Source organism: Artemia franciscana, chromosome 1 (assembly GCF_032884065.1).
Source record: "Artemia franciscana chromosome 1, ASM3288406v1, whole genome shotgun sequence".
NCBI lineage: Eukaryota > Metazoa > Arthropoda > Branchiopoda > Anostraca > Artemiidae > Artemia > Artemia franciscana.
The window spans coordinates 22,852,559-22,858,745 of NC_088863.1; positions in this window are offsets into that span (position 1 = coordinate 22,852,559).

A 6,187-nucleotide genomic window follows, 5' to 3' on the forward strand; every position below is an offset into this window, starting at 1 on the left:
GTTTTAAGTTTTAATGTTGCCTCTTACTTGCAGTTAAAAAAAAAACTTGTCGTTTTTTTAAATCGAATTTCTGAATGTTTCTAGATTAATGCATGTTCTGATTTTGGCTCGCCGCAAATGAATATATAACACGAAATTTGCATATTTTTTTTCTCTACTTGGCTTTCTCATGTTTTTGTTCGGGCGATTTTGATAAGAAAGAGATGGGAAAGGAGGCCTAGTTGCCCCCCAATTTTTGGTAACTTTTTAAAGCAACTAGAACTTTTTAGTTTTTTTACGAACGTTTTTGTTAGTAAAAAATATACGTAAATTATAAATTAGCTTACTTAACGAACTTCTATGTTTGCATATTTTTATTACATATGTGAGGGGGTTTGCCCCCTTGTCAATACCTCGTTCTTTACACTAAAGCCTAAATTGTGTCCCAATTCTTTAAGAATGACCCCAGAATCACAAAGGCCGTAGAATAAATGGTTGAAATTACTATTAGTGCTTGGGCGGAAAGAGCGAGGTATTTCGAAGGAAACGACCCCTCCTATGTGTAAATATCTGTTCTTTTAAGTTATAATGCTGCTCCTTACTTTCAGTTGAAAAACTTTTTTATATTTATTTTTCGTTTTTTCATAATGCTAGAAAATCCTGACCCCCCCTCACGGAATTTCTCTTCCCCCTGATAAATTCGTAAAGATCTTTCAACGTAGCTCTTTTCCCTCAATCCCCCACCCCTCAACCAACAAAATTCCCAAATGAGCTCTCTTGCGACATCTTAGGTCGATACGACATCTGGGTCGATACGATCAGCCCTGGGAAAACGAGAAAAAAACAACAAAAAAACAAATGAACATACACCCGTGATCAGCCTTCTGGCAAAAAATACGAAGTTCCACATTTTTGTAGATAGGATCTTGAAACTTCTAGTTCTCTGATACACTGAATGCAACGGTGTGTTTCGTCATGATTCTATGACTTTTAGGGGTTGTTTCCCCTGTTTTCCAAAAAGGGAAAATTTTCTCAGGCTCGTATCTTTTGATGAATAAGAATGAATTTAATAAAACTTATATATTTGAAATCAACATAATATATGGATTCTTTTGATGTGTCTATTTGTATCAAAATTCCGTTTTTTAGACTTTCGTTTACTATTGAGCCGGGTCGCTCCTTACTACAGTTCGTTACCACGAGCTGTTTGATATTCTTATGTGTTATGACTGAAGGTCTTAGCTGCTTGAGATTAATTATACAATTTTTTTTCAGAAATTTTGTTTCAGAAATGGAAACTTGATACAAAAAAAAATATCTACCCACACTTAGACATCCCTCCCAATCCCCCCTTAACTCATATTTCTCACTTGTCCATACCCTTCTGAAAATTTCACCTCAAAATCTTAGCGGTTCCTCGCAAATTGAATCTCGATTGGACTTATGAAAATTTTCCAAAAGTCTTTAGTTAAGCTATACAGGCTTCGAAATAAGAATTCCAAGCTGATCTTCAAATAGGGCCTGTGCTACAGCCTCTTGAGTTCTTGAAAATTATCTATCACTCCTTAGCTACGCGGCAGGTTTCTAATCGTAGACAATTTTCTGTCTTTTCCTCAAAATCAATTGATTTAACACACTCCCATTGGAATCATCCCGGTTCAACTCAACTCTCATTAAACTCAACCATCGTGCAACTTAATCCCCGTTTAACTCAAAACCACGCAGCCCAACAATCCCCGTCTAACTAAATCCCAACCAGCCCTGTGTATTTACAAATAAGAACCTCTTACGAATATGTCTTTGTGTTAACACTGTAGGTCTTTGCTGCTTGAGATTAATTTTAAAATTTTTCCAGAAATTATCTAGCCACACTTAAACCCCCTCCCCACATCCCCCTCAACTCATTTTTCACGCTTCTCCATAACCCTCTGAAAATTCCTAGCCGTTCCCCAAATCTTGAATCTCGGTTGAATTCTTGAAGATTTTCTAAGAATCTTTAGTTAAGATACTTAGACTTTAAAATAAACATTCCAAGCTAAGTTGCAAACAGGGTCTGTTTTAGAGCCTCTTGAGTTCTTGAAAATAATCTAAAACTCTTCAGCAAGGCTCGATACGCGGCAGGCTTCTAATAGCAGACAATTTGCTGCGTTTTTCTCAAAAACCATTAGTTTTTGCTCCAATCCATTTATTGTGCTTCTGAATTAATCAAAATGGAGTCTACATTCTGACAATTAAGTAACCAGAAACCCACTGCATTTGCTATTTCCCTCTGCGGGAGGTACCATAAGGCTGTGGCATGCGCACTTGGCACGTGGCGTCCAATTTCTAACAATAATTTCTACTAAGCTTCAAACTTTTAGTTTTCTTTTTAAAGTTTTGATTTGTTGTAATCCCTATTGTTAAATATATACAAATATTTTTGCAATCATCATTCTTTTCCTACTGCGGTCTATTCAAAATAATTGATTATTGAAACAAGTTCAAAAGAAAACTGTCACGAATATTCACCCCGGCTTAACATACCTAAGATCTTCAGATCGACAATTAGATAGATAAGTTCAAACCCTGCAAACTAGTTTAGTATTCATACGTCTTACTGTTCAATGTTTCTATTAGTGTTAAAAACACCGGATAAACGAATTCTTTTTTAAATTTATCAATTGAAAAAAATTGGATTTTTTGTATTACTTAAAGGAAAAATGAAACAGGAAAGGCATTTATAATTCTAAATTACTTACATTTGAAAATCGCTTGCTCATTTTAAAAGCTGTTTCAAAACTGATACTGTTACGTCATAAACAACTGTTATATATACAAACAAAGTATGTCACCGAACCGATTCCCAAAATTATTGTTTTACAACTTCTGTCTATGTGACATTTAACTAGGACAAGCCACTGGAGTGACCTTTGTAGTATAGACCAGCTATTATAACCAAATAAGAGAGGTCCTCATAGAAGTATTGTCCCTATCTCTAGAGCCTCAGGGGTCTACTGCTGGAATTATTGTCCCTACCTTTTAAGCCTCAGTGGTCTTACCACTGGAGTATTGTCCCTATCAGTAATAATAACGCCTGGACCACCATCATTAGAAACGGGACCGCAAGTTTGATTTTCAAAGCAACAGTGTCTTAAAACTTTGACTTTTTGAAGTAATTAGGCGTGGTTTTATCTTTACTTTTCTCTTCCAGTTCCTAATGTTTGTCAACAATGCCTTGTTTTCATATAAAACGAAAGCGTGGCTTTGCTAATTACTTTTACTAGTAATCGTATCTTTGGGAGTAGGATTACCTTTTTGTGGCTGTAAATGCTGAAACAGCAAATTACTTCATATATGAAAGGGGCTACTTCCTCATCAACGCCCCACTCTTTACACTAAAGTTTGACTCTTTCTCTTAACTCTACCTTTTAAAACAGTAAAAACTTTTAGCGTAAAGAGCGGGGTGTTGACGAGAAAGCAGCCCCTTTCATATAAAAAATAATTTCTGTTCGTTTTAAGTTTTAATGTCACTCCTTACTTTCCGTTAAAAAAACTTTTTTTTCTTATTTAATTTCTGAACGTTTTTGAATCAGTGCATGTTTTGATTTTGGCTCTCCGCAGATGAATGATTAAAAATGAAAATTGCATATTTATTTTTTTGGCTAAATGAGTTTCTCATAGTTTTGATCGAATGATTTTGAGAAAAAAAGAAGCGGAAAGGAGGCCCAGTTGCCTTCCGATGTTTTGGTTACTTAAAAAGGCAACTAGGACTTTTAATTTTTTACGAATGTTTTTATTAGTAAAATATATACGTAACTTACAAATTAGGTTACGTAACGAACTTCTGTGTTCTCATGTTTTTATTATGTATATGAGAGGGCTCACCCCCTCGTCATTACCTCGCTCTTTACACTAAAGCTTAAATTTCGTCCAATTTCTTAAGAATGACCCCTGAATCACAAAAGCCGTAGAATAAATAGTTGAAATTACTAAAAATACTTTAGCGTAAAGAGCGAGGTACTAGAGAAAGTGAGCCCATCATATGCGTAATAATTTCTGTCCGTTTAAAGTTTTAATGCTGCTCCTAACTTTCGCTTGAAAAAACTTTGTCATATTTAATTTTTCATTGTTTTTTTTTCTTATAAATAATGCTAGAAAATCCTGCGCTCCCTTCATGGAAATTCTCTTCCCCCATGACAAGTTCCTCCAAGGAAAGTTCCCCCAACATATCCCCCTCTTCTCAACCGCACCGAATCAAAAAATCTCCCTGAAAACGTTTGTACACTTCCGAATAACCATTACTATGTGTAAGCACTGGTCAAAGTTTATAACTTGTAGCCCTTCCCATGGGGACTGTGGGGAAGTAAGTCGTCCCCAAAGACATAGTTATAAGGTTTTTCGACTACGCTGAATAAAATGGCTATCTCAGAAGTTTGATCTGGTGACTTTGGGAAAATAATTACCGTGGGAGGGGGCCTAGGTTTCCTCCAATTTTTTGGTCACTTAAAAAGGGCACTAGAGCTTTTCATTTCCATTAAAATGAGCCCTATCGCGAGATTATAGTACCACTGGGTCGATACGATCACCCCTGGAATAAAAAAAAAAATAATAAAAAAAAAATAAATAAACACGCATCCGTGATCTGCCTTCTGGTAAAAAAAAAAAAAATGCAAAATTCCACATTTTTGTAGATAGGAGTTTAAAACTTCTACAATAGGGTTCTCTGATACAAACAGATCCGGAACAAAGAAAAGAAGAATTAAATCACATGCTTGAATATGTTAAAATTCTGAAAAAGTAATCGAGGAACCGGATTTGCTCCGACATTATAGAGGTAAAAGAGAAGAGCTGATGATCAGAAGAGCTGATCAGAAACTGATGACAAAAATGGAGAAATTAGAGTTTCAATTGCAGGCACAAAATGAACTTGCACATCTTTCTGAAACAAAAGATTCCCGGGAATTCTGGAAAAGAGTTTCATAAAAAGATGACTGCTCCCTAAAGTACTCCGCAAGAGGACGAGTGGCCCCCCTTCTTTGAAAAACCTAAGAGAAGATAACTGTTTTAAAAAGTAGAGTTGAGAGTAAGAGTCAAACTTTAGCGTAAAGAGCGGGGCGTTGAGGAGGGAACAGCCCCTTTCATATACGGAGTAATTTCTGTTCGTTTTAAGTTTTAATGTCGCTCCTTACTTTAAGTTAAAAAACTAGTTTTTTTATTTAATCAGGTATCAGGGGCTACAAGAGGCAAGAGGGATTTTTCTTGGGGAGGGTTGTTGTGAGCCCCATTTTGGGATTTTGAAGTCGACGTCGAAAATAAATATAGTAGCAGTGGGAAGTTTTGTCAGGAAAGGTCTTATTATTCGAATGTCGAGTGTTACATGATTTAGTTTATTTGTTCTTGTATATGTACGTATACGGCCTGAAAAAGGCTTAAAATACAGTCATTTATTCTTTCATTCATCAACAATTACAAAAGGATTTACAAAGGATTACAATTACAAACAGTTACAAAAGGATTTTTTCAGTTTTCTAAGAAAAAATTAAAAACGTCTCAAAAATTCCTTTAAATTCATTTTTGCTACGTGTGTACTAGTTGGACAAACATTTTAGTTGGAGGGGGGGGGGGGGTAGAAAAAGATCTTCCTTTTTTTTACGAAAAAGTTTAAAAACACCCAACCCCTTCCCCGCCAGGATAAGGCCTTGTTCGCAGTTTATGCAACATCCTTTTGAAAAATTCTATAAAATAAACCTGCTCGTGATATTTCCTTATATTTTTAAAATTCTGAAAAACTGGCACATCGCTGAAAACTGAAAACCACCGCAAAAACTAGGATTAAGAGTAGAAAAATCATTAAGAGGGCTGCAGAAAATAAAACAATAATTCATAAGACTCTCTATAGTATTTTATCGACCGTGAAATCAATAAACTGCACTACACGGTCTGAAGAACCCATGAAGGATTAGTTTCTAGAGGATTATAATTTTTCAGAATTCTACCAATTAGGTGAAGGACCTCACTATGAGGAGTTTTAACAATGGGAACGTTTGTTGTAGGAAGTTTTCCAAATTGAAGTTTGCATGACTAGGAGCAAATTAAAGTACTTCCATTCACCACCAACCTGTTGAACTAAAAAAATTGGCTTTCTTTTAAATGCGAGATTTCTTCTTAAAAACTTGAACTACAGGGTCGCCGTTTGAAAGAGCAAGGGGTGTATTTGCTCTCTAAATTT